The 20,292-nt window shown below is 35.0% G+C and overlaps 1 protein-coding gene across 3 annotated transcripts in view; it reads left to right on the forward strand.

Annotated features, from left to right (window-relative positions):
* Positions 1 to 20,292, forward strand: part of LOC150109088 (uncharacterized) — a 418,260-nt gene that overhangs the window by 34,564 nt on the left and 363,404 nt on the right. The gene's annotated exons all lie outside the window — the stretch shown is intronic.

Here is a 20,292-nt window from a genome sequence, read left to right on the forward strand (position 1 = left end):
ATAGCTTTCCAGTTCACTCGCATAACAGTTGATTAAGGCATTCTCAAAAAATTTTTGAGTCATCCACAACTTCTTATTGCTCCGATAATAAACTGGAAGAGTGCTTCCCAATGTTTTTGAAGGCTCATGGATTCTCACTGTGCCATATCACAAATGGCTTCAGTTTATATCCAGCCACATTACCCCCTGAAACCAAAGGGTAAAATTTATCCCTGGTTTCAGGGATTTTAGCTTTTTGTGGATGAATGTTCACTTGGGCATTTTTTTCCAAAACATGGAGGTCTGATCCATATTAAATATTTGCTGTGGCAAATAATCTTCCTCCGTAATAATTTTATCCAATTTCTACACAAACTCCTTGGCGGCCTTCTCATCGATACTTGCAGATTCCCCATACATTTTTACATTATGCAACGCAAAACGCTGCTTGAATATCATGAACCAACTGGAAGAAGCATTGAATTCGTAGTCGTAATCAGTCCCTGCTTTTTTCTTCAATATGTTGAAGAGACTTATTCCTTAGCGGTTATGGTCAGTGCTAAGGGGTATGCACTTTTGGTTCAGGTCCTCTATCCATGATGCAAGTAGCTTTTCCAAATCACCGATAGGACCTTGTTGTTGCTTCGTTATCGTTGATTTAATGAAAACAGATCCTTTCATCCTTTCACAGCCTCTATGATTTTTATCCTTATTTTTCAAAATGGTCATCACTGTAGAATGAGACCATCCAAAGTCACTTGCAATCACATTGACAGGCTTACCAGTTTCATGTTGCTTTTTAACTTGCAACTTCGTATCAAGATCAATTGCTCTCCTATTTTTCTGTGATTCTTCACTAGGTTTTTTGATTGGGTGTATAGGAGCCATGTTGCCCAAAATATTGCAAAATATTTAACAATAAATACACAAATAACCTATTTCTCAATCAGAAAATCAACAGAGGAACTGTTGAAGACACGTTCAGATTGCCAAGTGAGGTTGCTGCTGAATGCACTGTTGCCACTGCAAATGATGCATTATTGCTAAATAAAAACCTTTTTATTTTATGTTCGCTTGCATCTTGTTTAAGAGTATAGTCTAAAATGGTATTTATTCCCTTATGGGGATCTCAGATGTATCTTTGAATAGATGTAAGTCAAGGGATGACTGTACTGTAATTTTTGAATTTTTTTTAAAAGCATCTGACCAGTTGCCAAATGACAATTATTTGATTATTATATGAATAATTTGATATTAATGCATCATCTGAGTTTAGATATCAGAATAGTAGATTCTATTGGTAATTAGCTGTATTATAGATATCAAAGAATTTTGTAATGTCGACCAGCATGAAGGAGAAGGAGGGAAGGTTGTAAGTGGACATTTACAAGTCTCAGTACTGCTGTTCAACCTTTGTCATGTTGTTATCACTACAAGATATTCATATAGCGTTACAGAGAAATAGATATCATACAGAGTTACAGAGAAATAGATATTCAGCTGTTTGCAGATGATGTCAAGTTGGAAAGGTGGAGATGGCAGTTGAACATAGGCAAATATAAGGTTTTTTAACTTTCGAAAGCACAAGAGGGAGGCTGCATACCCTGTTAGTGGAATATAAAAGAGGATGCAGAGCAGTCAGAGGATCTTTAGTAGTGATGGTGGATAGAAATTGGAAGTTCAGGTGACATATTGTAGCAGTTGTGGAAAGCCTAAAGGATTGATGCATTGTGGAGGTTCCATTGCATAAAGCCATAATCAGACCATATCTGAGCTACTGTGCTCAGATCTGGGATTTGAAATGATAATGTCAAAGATGGTACGAAGGTGGGTAACAGAGTAGGCTGATAGTTTTAGAGAGTTTGATTATATGCAAATTTGTATATGTAAATGTCTTAAAAATTTTGTACATAAACACATTATGGGCAAATTTTATGGTTATTATTACATGCCACTGTGATGCTCTTACAAGATGAGTTTTTGGACTCCAGGGCCTCATCATGGGAGAACACTCTGCAGCATGCAACCTTCCATCTACACTACTTAAATTCTCCATCTATACACATTGTCATCTGCTGCCCACTAATAGTATTTCTGTCTGTTAACTCAGTTTTTCATATCATATACAACCAAATCTAGCTCGTTTGTCTGTATGTGGGATGAACAACCTGAGTTTCTGGAAGAAAAGCCTTTCTGCCTTTGGAGATTGGCTAATTCACTTTAAGTAAAAAAAAATGTCAGTATAAAGATTCCTCATGTCATGTTGACAAGAATCGAACTGAGGTCTTTTCCATTCAGAGTATGCATGTCCTTTTGTTCTTCTAACTGTGCTGCAAAGGTGTATGACAAATCTTTATTAATTAATTCATATACGTCAATAAACTATTTTAAAGGATTCATTCTTCAGAATTACACTACATTATGATTGTTAGTTAAGATTATCAGTCTTATGAGTATGATTTTAAAAACGATGTTTTCTTTTATTCAAGGCAGCTTTATTATATTACTATTATTATTTTCATGTGACACTTCCAGGTAGTCCAAGGACTCATTATGGAAGGATTACACCCAACTCACCGGCTTCCCTACTCAATTTTCCATTCAACACACAATGCCATCTACTGCTCATCATCACCACCACTAAATAGTATTTTTGTCTGTAAATTGTATGTGTTCTCATGACCAAATATTAATCTTATCGCTGAAAATCCCTAACACTTCCAGTATTTGCAACACATTCAGGTAATATGTTCCACTCGCTCATGGTTCTAACCCTGAACATAGGTTAAAAAACTCCCAAGTTTCCAAGAGAAAAATCCCTGATGCCTCCGTATGAGATCAGCTTACTCATCTTTAATTGAAAAAGTTCATATGACAATTCCTCTCGTGATGAGAATCAAACGCAGGTCTTTTTTCCTCTCGAAGAGTGCAATGTGCCATTGTTCTTCCAATTACACTATAGAAGTGCTGATGAAGATAGCAAAGAGAGAAATAGGATAGTATTATTATTATTACGCGACACCTCCAGGGAGTCCAAAGACTCATTGAGGGAAGCATCACAAATCTTGATACAGTATTAATTATTATTATTAATTTTATTCCTGATCATCCTTAACACTATCAGTATTTGCAACACATTCAGGTAATATGTTCCACTCACTCACAGTTCTCCATGTAAAAAATATGAGGTGCATCCAGAAAGTAATCAGAATTTATTGCTATATATGGGAGAGGGAGTTGTGCATGCGTGGTAGCATGAAGTGACACATTAGCTAGCTGTTGACCATTTTATTTTTGTTTCATTATTGTTTGTTGTCTTCTACAAATAATTTATAATGTGATAAAAAATCCCACCAGTTGCGAGGTTCATGTTGTGATATGGTTTTTCTTGGCAGAAAACAATAGTGCTGTGACAGTTAGTTACACAAAGGTGTTGTTTGTTTGTTTAAAAAAAGGACACAACAATGTTCACAATGAAGATTGCAGTGGCTGGCCTGGTGTGTGCTGACAGATGATTTGGTAGAAGAGTGAACACATAAACTCATGAGAATCATGTTGCACAAATAAAGAACTTTCTTTTGAATTCCCAAAAGTTTCACACTCAGTCATTCATGAAATTGTGACAGAAAAGCTGTTTGGGGTTTAAGAAATTGTGTGCCAGATGGGGCCCAAAAAATGCTGAGTGATGTGCATAAATAGTGCATGAAATCAGTTCAAAAAATTTTTGGAGCATTACAAAAAAGGAAGGAGATTAACTTTTTTCTCATATCGTGACTTGTGATGAAACATGGATTTCATACACAGATGTTGAGTCAAAACAACAGTTAATGCAGTAGTGCCATTCATCATCTCCCAAAGCAAAAAATGAAACAGGCACCATCATTCAAAAACTAATGGCCATTGCCTTCTGATCACTTAAAAGTGATCTTCCTTGTTGATTTTCTTCAGCAAGGAACCACAGTTAATTTTCATGTTCACTCTTTCCACCAAAACTGTCACCACAAGTTTGGTGACCCCTCTCCCATTTCTTATTTGGGAAATTCAGGGGAAAATTTCATATCTTTTAAATTCTGAACAGACCTTACTTTCTGGACATGCCTTGTATATTCCCTTTGGATTCTTTGAGACACCTTTAAACAAGTTCCATGGATAACCTCTCTGTATCAATTTGATAAAATCCTCTTACTAACTTAAATGTGTCTATCATATTGCCTCGTTTCCATCTATCCACCGAACTTTGCAATTTACATTTCTTTAACCTATCCCCATAACTAGCATTTCAGAATCTGATATTGTCTTGGTCACTAATCTCTGAACTTTTTCCAACATTTTCACATTACAGTGAAAACTGGTTGATCAAATCTGAGCACAGTAGTCCAGATGTTGTCGTAATAGTTAATTCATGACTTATTTTTCATGGTATTAACAACACCACAAACACTTTTATCAACAAAGATGTTTTATTAACACTTATATTTCACTGATTTTCAACTCAGCATCATCAGAGCACAACACACACTTGGCCTATTATGGGCAAACAGGAAGATCAGTGAACATCCACCTGGAAGAACATGAAAGATATATTCGCTACTATTACTATGGCAAGTCGGGACTGGCAGACCACGCTTTGGACACTTCTTCACACAGGATTAGATGGAGGAAAACGAATGTGCTATTTAGGAGTTGTTATAGATCTGAAAGATTATTTTTTGAGTCAGCAATGGCTTTGAAGAATTCTTCCAACCTTAACAAATATGGTTGCATTAATTTGCCAAAAATTTGGGAGACGGTTATCCTAAGAAAAACTCCTGGATAACTGCTGTTTTTTTTTTTTTTTTTTTTTTTTTTTTTTTTTTTTTTTTTTTTTGTTAGAGGGTACCAAAAATAGGACTTTAGATCTTTTGTCTTTTGCAATTATATTGTTTTAATCACTCACTGTCGCGCTTACTTGTGTGTTGTGCTCTGATGATGCTGAGTTGAAAAGCACCGAAATAGTTAATAAAACATCTTTGTTGATAAAAGTGTTTGTGGTGTTGTTAATACCGTGAAAAATAAGTCATGAATAACCATCAACACCTAAGCTTATCTGTTAGAGTGATAGTTAATACTGTGATTAATACTTTTCAGTGCTACAGCCACCAACTTATTTCTACTCTACCTGGCAGGGTACTGTTTTCATAGCATCAGTGTATTGTATCCTCTAAATTTCAGCTCACTGTCAACCATCACCCCCCCACCCCTGATCTTGAATCTTGTCCACTTCTTGCAGCACAGTTCCATCAATATAGTACATGGCTGTATATCTCTGCACTCCAAAGTTCAACACTTTGTACTTATCAATATTAAAAGTATTGATTTACTCAAATCTTCTTGAAGGGGGATTAACATCAGCACAGATGAATTCTCCATGCTTCCTATGCTTGCAAGCTCATTAATTGAGAAAGAATTAATATTTATATGTTAATAAATGCATGCATTTATAAGCATTCCATTTAGGCTTTTATTTTTGTAGACAGAAGGTGTCTTAAGCTTGCGCGGCAATAATTGAGCTTTGTGTCATGTATTGAAGCTGATGCTTGCTCGTCTAGTCAAAGCTTCCAGATCCTTGCAGCAGCACTGTGATTTCATGCGTGTGCATAGCCATTTCACATCGTCTCACTCTGTTGCATAAACACAGGCCATACGCAGTGAACGTAGCTCTAGCCAGTGAACTTCAGCCGGCCTTTACAAGTGTTCGTGTTGCTTGGGAAAATTAAGTTGCAACCAACTTTTTATGATTATGTTACTGACCAGTTCATAAAGAGAACCGTAGGGTAGAATTTGTATTCAAGTAGCTAAATTGAAAAAAATAGAATATCATTTGTAAAATAAATGTTGTATTTGTATGATTAAATGTACATAAATTTCTAAATACAGTCTGGTTTCTTTTTATGCGGTCGATACGTTCCACAGAAAACCGCATATAAAAAATCGCACAAAAAATACCTAACTTACGTTGAAAAATTAGGAATACATTCCATACTTTTCTAAAACTACATAAAACCGAATCAATGAATTTATATAAACATAAAATCGCATAAAAGTTTATAAAAATTCAGGAAAATAAGAATGCCTAAGTTTGTTTTAAAGCTTTATTCATTTAATTTTATTGAAAAGGAACAATTTTTTTTTTACATCTTGTCATCAGAATTATTGTCACTATTAGACAATATTCGGCAACGTTTGCGAACTGGTGCAAAATCACTTTCATCACCAGAAGAGAGAGCGCATCAGATCTGTATGGTAAAGGCAATGGTTCGTCACAAACAGAATTAGCTTCATCCTCGTTCTGTGCTGATTTCTTTCTTCTGACAATGTAATCAGTGATTAAACTTTGGGATGATGATTTTACTAATTTTTTATACAGCTCGCGATATCCAGACATACAGTTCTTCAGCTCACGTTGGAATTTAAAGGCTCATTCAGAATTTGTGTCATTAACAAGAAAATGATTTTCCAGTTTATTACACAGTTCAAGACCTTCTCGAATTGTATTTTCAGTTTCACTTAAGGCATTATCCACAAGTAATTCGTCTACATCATTCTGGCTAAATGTATCAAAGCCTTCTCCACCAATTTCCTGTGCCAAAGTAATGATTTCAGCTGATAATGTAGATGTTTGCAATGCATGCAGGTCAAGCTGCTTTCCAGTAGGCATTTAAATTTTGTGATCTTATTTTAGTGATACCAGATAAAACATGATTTATGCAGTCCAAAATAGAAAATTTTTTCCAAACGTCAGTTACTGTTAATGATTCATTTTCTAGTTTATCCAGTATAAATCGAAAAGTGTGCTTAACATAATATTTTTTAAAAGTAGCAATTATGCCTTGATCTAATGACTGAATAATGCTTGTGTATTGGGTGGAAAAAACACTACCTGCACGTTTGGATGTTCTAAATGCGGATGACTTGGTGCATTGTCAACAATTAATAAAACTTTAGAATCAAGAACGTTTTTCTTCATATGTTTTGCAATTATTGAACCATTCAGTAAATACAGAAGTTTACCCACACCTTTGTATTAGCCATCCAATGTAGCTGGTTTAGATCTTTTCCTTTAAGAGCATGTGATCTTAGAGATCGATTTACTAGGAGCAGGGGCATGCCAGTAGTGTCTGGGGCCTATGTGTGAAACTTTAGTTGGTGCGCCTATCCCCTCCTCCAATAAAAAAAATCACTTTTAAAGAACTTTTTTTAAGTATTTCCTCCTCTTTGGCACCTTTACTATCCTGGTGTCTGTGTGCATTGCACACATGGCCGGCGCACCCACTGACTAGGAGGGGGTTTCAACATTCGATCCCCTGATGCATTGTTACAAAGCAACAACGTTACTCGATCTTTGCTTGAACCCACTTGCTTTTTTCTGACTTTGCGATGTAAGTTTGACTAGGCATTTTCCTCCAAAACAATCCTGTTTCGTCAGCATTAAACACTTGATCAGGACAATATCCACCATCTTCAATAATTTTGGCTAACTTCTCTTGAAAATTTTTGGCTGCTTCTTCATCTGCTGCTGCAACCTCGCCTCTAATCTTCACATTATGAAGTGCATTCCTTTTTAAAAACTCGGTTAACTGTCCTTTGCGAGCCGAAAATTCTTTATCAGCCTGGGAAGCGGAGGTAGGCCTACTAGACGGCTCCAATTGCTTCATCTCTTCATAAAACCGAAGGGCTTTTTGTTTAATTAAATAACCACTTATAGGAATTCTTCTTTGAGTTAATTCTTCAATCCAAATTACGAGCGCTTGTTCCATTTTTTTCTAATAAAGCATTTCTTGAGTACGATGATAATTTGGCACTTAGTTTTGTGCCAGAAATGAGATTTTCTTATTGTGATGTCATTCTTTTTGATTGCTGTTATAGTATTTTCACCTAAATTAAAATGTTAACCAATCGCCGTAGATCCCTCTCTCCTTTTGCAAAGCGATCCAAAATAGCAATTTTCATTTCCCAAGAAATTGCTTTTCTTTGGTGCTTTTTTTCTCCATTGGGAAAAATTAAATCTTTAAAATAAAAATTAGTTGAAAATTTAGGCTTTCAATAATGAAAAGACAAACACTTACTCACATGCAAAATAAAACTTCACGGACACTCACTGCTTATACGTTACTCACCTCACTCCAGAATGTGCTGCAACACGCTGTTCATTATGTATAACGGTACATAAGTTTTGAAGTTATGCACCGCATAACCTCAAATCCACATAAAAAAGATAATCATAAAAAGAGACCCGAGTGTATATATTTTTAAATGGTCAGTAATTCATTATTCCACTAATCATACTTCAATCACACCTCTCACTCCCTGAATAACAAGAGCAAGCATGAATTTCAAGACCAGCATTTTCCCCTGCATCAGTAATACTCCTTTTAATTCTTCCCAAGTTTGCATCATTAGCTTATAGTGAAGAACTCTACTCAGTCCATATAAAATATAATTAAAAAATTATTTACATAGGGGGTGCCACTGGTTACCTTCCTTTTTTGAGACACCACCATTCCATTACACACAATTTGTTGGTATCATTCAGATAAACAATCTTCAATCCATGTAACCAATTTCTTATCCATTCCCATTCTCTGCAGCTTGTCAATCAACTTATCATGAGGTAATCTATCAAATGCCTTTTCAAAGCCTGAGAATATTATCTATATAAGAATCTCCCTTTTCCAACCAATTTTCATCTTATAAAAGGTAAATAGATTGCTAAAACAAAATCTAGCCATTAAAAATCCATGCTGACCATCATAAAGAATTCTGTCAACCCATTGAAAATGAATATAATGAATGAATGAATGAGTTAATTAATGAAAATATGTATTGTTTGATTTTATTTTTTCTCAGCTTTAGCTGGAGGATGATTAAGCTTTTGCCTTATTACTAGCCAGCAATGAATTTGAATCTATAACTGGCTGTGTGGTATGGATGTAGAACTCTCCACCTACAAAATTCTTAAAAAAAAAAAAAAAAAAAAAGTAAATTATCATATTTTTACTTTCAGAGTAGGATTTCTCACTTAACCTTACCCTTGGTCTGCCCAGAAAGTTAATATAGTATAGACTTTTGATAATTATTCTTGAGTAGCAGAGTTGACATAAAAAATATGGTAGTTCACTTTTCTAGTAAAAATGTCAAATAGCTGTATATAAGAGATTATATAGATTATGTGGTTCTCTAGAGGTTGGCAATCCTGTTGATTATACAATCCCCCTCTTTCCTCGAAAAAGTCTTGGTCATTTGGCGAAAAAATTGAATATTAGGTTTAATGACAAAATTCAGTAGAATCATTTGTTTTTCTCTTGTAAAGGAATAATTATATCAACTGTACATAGTAAATGATTAATTTATATATGTATATGCACTCACAGTACTTAATTGCATGGAAAATAAATAGTAAGATGCATGATGGTTGACCTATTTCACATATCCCATTTTAACACTTTGCACTAGTTTGCATTTGGATGGTTGACAACTGGCAGCCATTCATTTATAAAAATACAGCTGATGATTTTCATTCTTTACTGTGCTTTGAACTTAGAGATGTTTGTCAGTCTAGCTATATTAATTATGTTATTGATATTATTATAATTATGATGCAGTATAGTGCTCCTTTTTAAGAGTATGATAGTTATATTAATAACATAAACTTGAGAAAAATTTTCATTTTGATTTTAGGAATTTAAAATAAATTTATATTAAAAATTTGAAAAATGATTTTTAACTGAAAATGGAAAAAAAAAAGAAGCTTTTTTAAATTTCCAACTCGTATCAATTCTCTTTTTATGTGTATATCTTTCCATTATCTGTACACCATTTTCTTTACTGTATCTTAATACGAATGCATGATTATTATGCAAAGCTTGTTCTAATGCAAAATATGTCATTCTCAACAACTTCTTAACATTAGGCTCGATGGCCTGTTGTAACCAAGTGTAACTTGTGCTTATAAATTTTTTAAATTGATTTTTTTTTTGGTGGGGATGATATAATTTATTTTATTCATTGCTGATTTAGGTGGTAAATTTTTATTGCTTGGTATGCGATCACCCTTGCTTATTGGCAATCTGATGGGCTTAAAAAAGAATATCATGTTTAGTTTCTAAGTACATTATGAAAATTATGGAAACAACTACTGTGTTAGAGCAAAGTTTTAGTTTAATATAAACCAAAATAAACACTCAACGTTTTGACCTTTGCATTAAGGTCATCATATGGAGTATACAGATGTATACAAAGAAACAAGCTGCACTGCAATCTACATGGTATGCTAAAGTTACTGATCAACCGTTAAAACTAATGGCCTGATCTCTGGTGGAAAAAAAAACACCTTACTACATCAAAGCTAGCATCCTGTTATTATTATTATCTGTTAGGTTACAAAATTAAATTAAGATGAAGAGTAACATGTTCACACCCAAAAAAAAAAAATTAAAATAGAAATTAAAAAAAACAACTCGTATGAGTATACATATAAATTACAACAAACTAGTATAGATAGTGGCCAATAAAAGTGAAAAAGTGGGCTGAATGTGTGTCATCCAAATTCTAGGGATTTTTATGCCACCATTATTGTTAAGATTAAGGTGGTTAATCAAAATTTCACAGACTTCTTTAAATTTTTGTTCATACCAAGTTTTTGTATGATGTAAAGAACATGTACTTTTCCAATCAGTTTGGTGTAGGGTGTTAAGAGCATGATCTGAGAGGCCAGCTTCACCAAAATTGTTGAATTTAATGTGTCATTTGTGTTCTTTTTTACTGTAATGGTGGCATAAAAATCCCTAGAATTTGAATGGTACACATTCAGCCCACTTAATTTTCCAGCAAACCCTAACTTTAGGACTCTTAAGTAATTTATATATAGACTTATATAAGTATTTTTGGAATTTTTATTTCTTTTTTAATTAATTTATTTTTTTGGGTATGAACATATGAACATGTTACTCTCCAGTTTAATTTAATTTTGTAACCTAATAGATAATAATAACAGGATGCTAGCATTGAAGTAATAAGATTTTTTTTTTTCCACCAGAGGTCAGGCCATTAGTTTTAAGTATTGATCAGTAACTTTAGCATACCATGTAGATTATAGTGCAGCTTGTTTCTTTGTACATATCTGTATACTCCAGATGATGACCTTCATATTAAGGTCAAAACGTTGAGTGTTTATTTTAGTTTATATTAAACTAAAGTTTTACTCTAACATGGTAGATATTTCCATAATTTTCATAATGTATCTGATCACCGTCTAAGCATGAAAGAAAGGATTTGGTTTCTAAGATAGAGATTCAACCATTAGTCTATCCATAATGCTAATATGCTATAGGTCTATAACCTTTCTTGCATGAGTGAGAGAGTTATAAAACTCAATTACGTTGCTTGAGTAGATCATGTAGTAATTTCTCCCATACATGTTAAAGATTCATGTATGGAGAATTTAACCATCAGTTAAAGATTCATCTCTTGTTCTTCCTCATTCTATCATATATTGAAAACTTTCCTCTGTGTCTATTCTTTAAAATTTCCTTAGTAATTAGCATGTTTGTATTATATTTCCTCTCTTCTGCCTATCAGCCAATTTTTATAGCCTATTAACCTTCAGTCTATCCTCATGCTAAGTATTAAATACATATAAATATCATAAGCTGGACACCTGCCTGAGAATTCTCTTGCCCATTTCCTCATTCCTGAGAAATTTAGGCACCCTAATCTGAGGATAGTAAGCCAAATGTAGTCATATCAAGCCCTTATAAAGAGTGATAATAACTTCCATCACCTTCGACGAGTATTTGACTCCATGGAGGTCTGATGATAATATTTTTTCATCAGGTTTATAGTGTTAAAATTTAATTTGAAGGGAAATTCACTATTGAAATCCATAAAGTTGCTTCACTTTTATGGCCATCCAAGAAGAACTGTGTGGCAGCAGTCACACAATGCAGACCTTTCCTCTCAACCTAAAAAAAAATTTAAAAAATCCATTCAAATCTTCAAATATTGGGAATCCTTTCATGTTATATTTCAACAGATTGACTAGAAAGTCTGCAATATTCCTAAAACCAATCACTGGCAGTAAAGATTACTATACCATACATTTGCTGTTGTAAATGTATAGTATAGTAATGTGCTGTAAAAATTTTCTCTTAGATATGAACATTCTTCATTTCTCATTTACAGAAACTTGCGAGAAACAATAATGAGCCAAATCAAACATTTACACCCGATTCTTCATTTACATGGTAGATTGGTTCCAGGAAAAAACTGTGTGCATATGAAAAAATGGAAGAATGGTTCCAGATGTGAAAGCCCAATACGAACAATAAGTTATGTACAAAAAAAAAATAAAAAACATATAAAAAATCATTGAATAAAACTCTATTTAATTTTAATGGAATATTTTTTATTTTAAATACTTATTTAAAGTATATACATATGTATCTTTCTTAAAGAAAACAGTGTGTCACTAATAAAACAGAAATTCAAAAAGACCCAAATACACCTGTGGATATGGTTATTAGTTAAATTTTATTCGCTGTCGCTTTTTGACAGTAGCTGCACTTTTTTGTGTGAGACTGGAGTAATATGCTAGCCTTTTATAATAAAGTTACAAGAGCAGTAGATGAGGGAAAGGCATATACTGTCATTTTCTTGGATTTAGCAAAGGCATTATAGGGTGTGACATGATAAAATTTGGTTATTATTGCAGCACATGGGTCCGGATGTCAGGTTGGTCAACTGGATTCAGGATTGGCTGTCCGATAGGTATCAGAGAGTTGTATATGGCGGGGCAGTTTCAAGGAGGCAGAGGGTTACAAGTGGGGTCCCACAGGGCTCAGTACTGGGACCTATATTGTTTAACCTTTATATCAATGACATTGTCAGTGGATTGCAGGGGGGGGGGGTATTCAGTTGTTTGCAGATGATGTGAAACTGAGAAGGGTTATTAGTAATAGTGCAGATGCGGTAGTCATGCAAGAGGATTTGAATAAGCTAGACAGATGGGCAAATGAATGGGGGTGTTGGTTTAATGCAGCAAAGTGTAAGGTCTTGAAGTTTGGGACACATCAGTGGGATGCTGCATACTCTATTGGAGGAGCTATACTGGAGGAAGTAGGGGAGACAAGAGATCTGGTTTTGATGATTGATAGAAACCTGAAATTCAAGGGACATATTGCAAAGGTGGTGAAGGTAACACAGAGGATTGCTGCAATAATGAGAAGGATGCTGACCTGCAGAGATAAAAGAGTTATCATTCCGTTGTATAAGACCTTGATCAGACCACACTTAGTCTATTGTTCTCAGATTTGGTCCCCAGGATTTGAAAGGGATAAATTAACTGTGGAAAGGATACAGAGGCAGATAACAAAGACAGTTTCAGGACTGTACAATGTTAGTTATGAGGATCAGCTGAGGGAATGTGAGCTACAGAGTTTGGTGGAGAGAAGGAGGAGAGGTGATATGATTGAGACTTTTAAACTGTTGAGAGGTGGTTACTTGGTTGACACTGGGGAGTTCTTTCGTTTGGTTGAACAGCGGGAAGGAGTGAAGACAAGGAATCATCCCTGGAAGTTACGAAAGGAACCTGTGAGCAAGAGGGTGACAAGTGGTTTCTTTGCATGGAGCGTGGTTGAACCCTGGCATGCATTGCCTGATAGAGTGGTAAGAGTGAGTACAGTCAATGAGTTTAAGGAGTGGTATGATAGACTTTGTGTTTCCTAGGAGGGACCTCCCACAATGAGTCTTGATAGACTTGCGTTTCCTGGGAAGGACCTCCTGTGATGAGTCTTTTGACTACTTGGAGGCCTAAATAATAATAATAAAAATCCCTTCCATCACTTGAAATAGTATTTCAAATGATTTCCAATAATTCTGAAGGTTGATTTTTTTTTTTACCACGAACTCGATTATTAATCATTGAGATCCTGTTTTGACTAGATCTTTGTATAAGTCTTCATATCGCATCGTACATGACTTCAGTTCATGTTTAAACTGTTCGCCTCGTTCGGTATTTGGATCATATGTAAGAAAATGACTGCAATTTACTAGCCATTTGAAGCCCTTCTTTAATTAATCCTGCACTGAGTGGAATCTCATCATCATCACTTTTTTTCTTTTTCATTGAGATTCTTAAGGACAGCTTCTATTATTTCATCATCACTAACAGCTTTGTCAACCATCAATTCTTCGATATCTGCAGACAAAAAATCATCAAACCCTTCTCTGCCAACTGCATTTGCTAATCTGAATATTGGGATATTCAGTTATATGCAAAGGTACATGGTTTTTCTTTTTCCCATATTCTGGCCAAGTAGCTTTTCAGCATGCATTTAAAGTGATGGTTTCAATTCTGAAACAACGCCAACTTAAAGTTTGATGCAATCCAAAATAGAATATTTCTTCCACACATCAATAACTGTCAATAAATTATCCTTATCTAGTTTATCCAAAATATATTGGAATGTTCTACTTATGCTGCAAGTTTTGAAGGTAGAGATCACAACCTGGTCTAGTGGTTGTATTAAGGATGTTGTATTAGGTGGCAGAAAACAAAATTCCAGATTCAGGTGTTCTAAAACAGGATGGCCAGGCGCATTGTCTATAATAAATAAAACTTTAAAGTCTGGATTTTTTCCCATCAAATAGTGTTTAATGTCTGGGACAAAACATTGATGGAACCATTTATTAAAATTTTCTTTTGTAACCCAACCTTTTCTTTTTTTGTTTGTCTTCCAGTGCACTGGTAACATGTTAAAATCCACACCTTTCATTGCCCATGGTCCTAGGGATTGAATAATGGTTTTAATATATGAAGCAGTGCTGCAAAATAATAGAGACACAAGCTCCTTAGCTGCTTTAAAACCACCAACACTTTTTCATGATTTCACTATATAAGTTCTACTTGGCCTTTTTTTTTCCCAAAAAAGGCTGGTCTCGTAGCACTCTTCTTCTCCAGGAACTAACGGCAAGTGAACATAACAGATCACCTGTCAGCTTAACTTTGGGGAATTGTAATTACAAAAATTGATTTTTTTGTTGTCGTCACAGTTGTCTACATTCTGTAGCATAGAGTAATCCCTGATATTTAAAATATTGAGGGGAGTTCCCCAAAATTCAAGTTAATTACATATGTACCGTTCTAGGAATGATAATTATAATGGAAATACCCTTTTTAACAGAAATGAATTCCAACAGAAATTTTAAAAATAAGCATCATTTGAACTGTGTTAAATCAAAATATACCTTGTAAAAATAGAATTGCTTTTGTTTTCTGAACCTTGTTATTTTGAAATTGTGTAAAAGAAAAAAGCCGTGTAAAAAGAGAATCATCTGTATAGCTGTTTGGGCTCACCCTATATACCTGTTTTCAGCAAACAAAACAAAGAAAACGTTATATTTTAGGAAAATTCATTCTATACATGTGTAGGAACAAAGACATCCATCTTAAAGATTAAATGGTATTAAATCTAATCTTTAAAGGTATTTTTAACATAACTATAAAACAACAAAATTACATGATAAACACAGTAATAAACTTTATTGAAAATACAAATATTGCACACTGAAAAGAACAGTACATCATCAGTGTGTGTGTGTGTGTAATTGGTTTACCAGTTAAAAAATGGTTGCTGTGTTTGAGAAATTAATATTAAAAAAATATGCAAATTGTTTTTGATGTTTTCATAAAATGGGAATCTCCCAAACTTTTGCGAAAGAGAGATAATCGTTCTGATTCAGGTTAGGCCAGTGCAAGAGTCTGATGTAAGTTGTGAAGTCCTTTTATATCAGCCTAACCTGAATAAATTGATTTGCTTGTTGTTTACACACACACACTGATGATGTATTGCCCTTTTCATTCTGAAATATTTGTACTTTCATTCAAGTTCATTGCTATGGTTATTGTATAATTTTTTTGTTTTAAATGATATTAAGAAAACCAGAACTTAACTAAATACAGGAGGACCTAGAATTTGATTAACTCATTTATTTGAATAAGTGAGGTTTGGTTACTCACAGTTATGAGAAGTGGTTATACAGGTAGAAATAAAACTTCAAGACATGGCTTGGGTTGAAACATAATTACTAGAATTTAATAAGCATAAATGATTAATCTTTCACGAAGACTCTTTGTCAGTAGTTCACCCTCATCATGTATTTTCTGAAGTTTTAATTTATTATATTAATTATCCACAACACCACCATTTGTTTTCTTACTAATTTTTTAGGGAACAGATTTGCAAATTTAAACTATACTAGCTACAGGGCCTGCAAAATAGTATATAATGGTTACATCATGAAAATTATTGAAACAACTACCATGTTAGAGTAAAACCAAAATAAACACTCCTGGTTTATATTAAACGAAAGTTTTACTCTAACACGGTAGTTGTTTCTCATAATTTTCATGGTGTATTCTGATCACCCTGTAAGCATGAAGGAAAGGTGTGTATAATGGTGGTTTGCTGAAACTATATTAATGGCCAGCTCTGTCATATTTAACTGGCTTGCTGTATATATTAAACTTTTTTTTGTTCTTTAATTTCAGTAAACTTTGTCATAATGCCATATTGTAACTGGATACCAAAAGGAAATACGTGTGCATGCACTCACGCAAGGACACACGCACACAAACAAACAAACATTCTCTCTCTCTCTCTCACTCTCTTCAATGTTCATATATATACATGTGTATGTGTGACTTCTCATTACTTAACTTGGTATCTCTTCTGGGTTTGGCTCCCACCAATGAGACCTCAATAAAGGTTGACCCTTTCCATAATGCATAGTGTTATACACACCTGAAAGGATGTTTTGCATTATGGGATATTAAGGCAATTAATGTTGAAGTCATTAGCCTTTATATACAAGTAGCCTAGTTGTGAATAAACTTCACGTGCAAACTTTGTTTGCTTACACTTGGATAGAGAATTAAACAAGAATATAATTTCTTGGCATTTTTAATTTCATTTATCACCAAGTGAAAAAAATTTCAATATATGATGTAACAATATTAAACAAAATCAGGAACTCACAAATCAGAGAAAATTGTAAAATAATAAATGGGATCCAAAAATCGAAAGAAGAATGGAAAAATCACGTAAAAATAATGCAAGGTGATAGATTATTATTATCATCATCATGCCGGGAGGGGGTCCGCTGCAGGGCTACATGGTATGTAGTGCTTGCAGAGAGCTCCTGAAAAGATAAGTATTATTTTGAGTAAAAATTGGCAATATTGATTTAATCTTAATGTGGTGGTGTTTGTTTTTGGTAGCTTGGTGTGGTGGTGATGAAAAATTGGTGACGAAAAACATTGGCGTCCAAAACTTTGCGTCTCTGTTCAAAAATTTAATGTAAAAGAGTTCGTTCAGTGTAACATGTGGGGGATGTATACTTTCCCAAAAGAGGCTGGAATTTGGATAGATAATGATAGTGGTGGGAGACTGTGCTGACGGTGTAAGGAAAGTGAGGAATTGAAGTGTGTGTCAGGTCGTGAGATTGTTGTTGTAGAAGGAAACCAGAATGTGAGAGGAAAAACGTGATTTGATAGGAAATTACGATGTTGTACAAGATAGGAATGAGAGTGGTGCTGAAAGAGAGAGTGAAAGTAATTATACAGAGAGAAAATGGTTTGAATGATGAAAAAAATGAGGAATTAGTTGTACTGAGTGAGATTGCACAGTTACACGGAGTAATACATAGGGCGAAGCAGCAGTTGGAGCGACTGCAAAACTCTTTCCTGAGTGCCTCAGCTAACGGAAATAAGCAAGTATGTGAAAGGAAAAATAAGCATATGATTGGGAGTGTTTCAGAAATGAAGGAAAGAGTGTTGTACAATGACTCATTAGTAAGAGGTGTGATAGATGAGAGTTTGACTAAATCGTACTTACCGTTTGCGAAAATTAAGACTGTAAGTGAGAGTATTAGAGTGCAAAAGCAGAGGGTGAAAGAAATGATAGTCGTGGTGAGAACGAATGATTTGAAAGGAGATAAATTTGATATGAGAGAGGACTTGAAGGAATTATTAGAGGTAGCAGAAGAAAAGAGTGAGAGAGAGAGAGAGTCAGGATAGTGAGTGTTGCCACTGTAAGACAGAGAAGAGTTTAAAAGGAGGGCCATAATCGCAAATGACTTTATGTGCAGGTTATGCAGACATTGTGGTGTGGAGTTTGTGGACGTGTGGAGTGAGTTTGATGGACGAAAGGATTTGTGCAAGATGGATGGCTTGTATTTGAATGAATTTGGTGTGCAAAGACTGGAAAAAGTGTTAATGAATGAAGTGAAAGTGGATGTGCAAAATCAGGGAAACTAGAACTATTAAGGAGGGGGGGGTGATATGCAGACATCAGTGAGGCAGTTGAGTGTAAGAATGTATATAATGTGTCCGAGCCATTACGAAGGACAAGAAATCAGAATGGGATAGTTAGTATTATGCATCAAGATAGGTGCGGTGCAAATGGACCTCTGCATTTCATGTATACTAATGCCAGGAGTATTAGGAACAAGAAGGAAGAATTTTTGGTCTTGGTTGACTTTTCCTGGACACAGGTTATTGGCATTAGTGAGTGAAACATGGCTGACAGAAGATGAAATAGTTAGTGGGATAGAATGTGTAGGGTATAGTGTGTTCAGGATGGACAGAGAGAATAAAATGGGGGGAAGGAATGTTATTGATGATAGCTGATGAACTGCAGCCAAGGAGAATAGAAGTTATATTGCAGGATAGTGAAAAGAGCTCATTTGAGGCTATTTGGTGTGAGATTGAGACTAGCAGAACAAAATATACAGTTGGGTGCTGCTATAGACCAGGTGATGGAATAGATGGTGGAGATAGTATGCACAAACAAATTGATGAAATGAGTGGAAGGAGGATAATTATTATGGGGGATTTCAACTATGGTAACATTGATTCGAAGGAGGACAGGACACCTGTGAGGAAGGAACTGGATTTTATTCAGTTATTAAGGGATAACTGTCTGTGACAGCATGTAATTGAAAATACTAGGGGTTCGAGAGTGCTTGACATAGTAATAGCATCTAAGAATTTGACTGTAATGAATATGACCATGTTTCCACCTGAACAAGATCTTATGAACAGTGATCATAAGGTCTTGTTCAGGTGGAAACCTGGGAGGTGGCTAATTGCGTGAAATTTTTGATTAAGACAGGGTACATGTGGAATTACCATGCAGGCAAGTATGACAAGCTTAGGAGATTGCTTGGTTCAGTGCTATGGCATGTAAAACTGCATGGGCTGGATGTTGATAGTTCATGGGAAGTGGTCAAGGAGCATTTACAGGAAGTTATTATTATTATTATTATTAAACAAGACCTCATGGAGTCAAAGACTCATCTAGGAGGTCCTTTTATCTCACACACATCTCATCATACCGGGTCTTAAACACATTCGAACTCCTTGCAGACACCACACTCTCAGGCAAGGCATTCCAATCATTCACAACTCTGCACGAAAAAAACCTGCCTCTCACTCCCCTACTCACACCCTCTTTATACAGTTTCCAGGTATGACCTCTGGTTCTCCCCTGATCTCCCACTATTCTCTGTAGAACTTCTCCACCATTGATCCTATAACAACCCCTTACCAACTTGTAGGTCTCTATCATATCTCCCCTCTTCCTTCTCTCCACTTGACTCTGCAAATTACATCTTTTCAATCTTTCCTCATACTCGACATTCCAGAGGTCAGAAACTACCTTAGTCAGTCGCCTTTGGACCCTTTCCAACATCTCTTCATCCTTCTGAAAACCAGGTGACCAAATCTGGGCACAATAGTCCATGTGTGGCCTAATCAAAGCCTTATACAATGGAACAAGAATCTCCCTACTTCTACACGTCAGTGTCCTCCTCATCATTCCCAGAAGTCTTTGTGTTGTCTTCACAATTTTGGCGATGTGTCCCCTAAATTTTAGATCCTTATCCACTATCACTCCCAGATCTCTTATTTCCTCTACTTCCAACAATATATTCTCACCAAGCATAAATTCTGCATCCCATCTTTGTTTTCCAAATTTTAAAACCTTACATTTTGCAACATTGAACTCACATCCCCATTTGCTTGCCCAATCACTCAATTTATTCAAGTCTTCTTGCAAGGCCACAACATCTTCACTACTCTTTATGGTTCGTCCCAACTTTGCATCATCTGCAAACAACTGAATATCTCCATCCAAATCTTCGCCAATATCATTAATATACAAGTTAAATAGTAATGGCCCTAAAACAGATCCCTAAGGCACTCCACTAGTGACTTTC

Source organism: Typopeltis vanoorti, chromosome 2 (genome assembly GCF_054136105.1).
Source record: "Typopeltis vanoorti isolate ZY-2024b chromosome 2, IOZ_Tvanoo_1.0, whole genome shotgun sequence".
NCBI classification, from domain to species: Eukaryota; Metazoa; Arthropoda; class Arachnida; order Uropygi; family Thelyphonidae; genus Typopeltis; species Typopeltis vanoorti.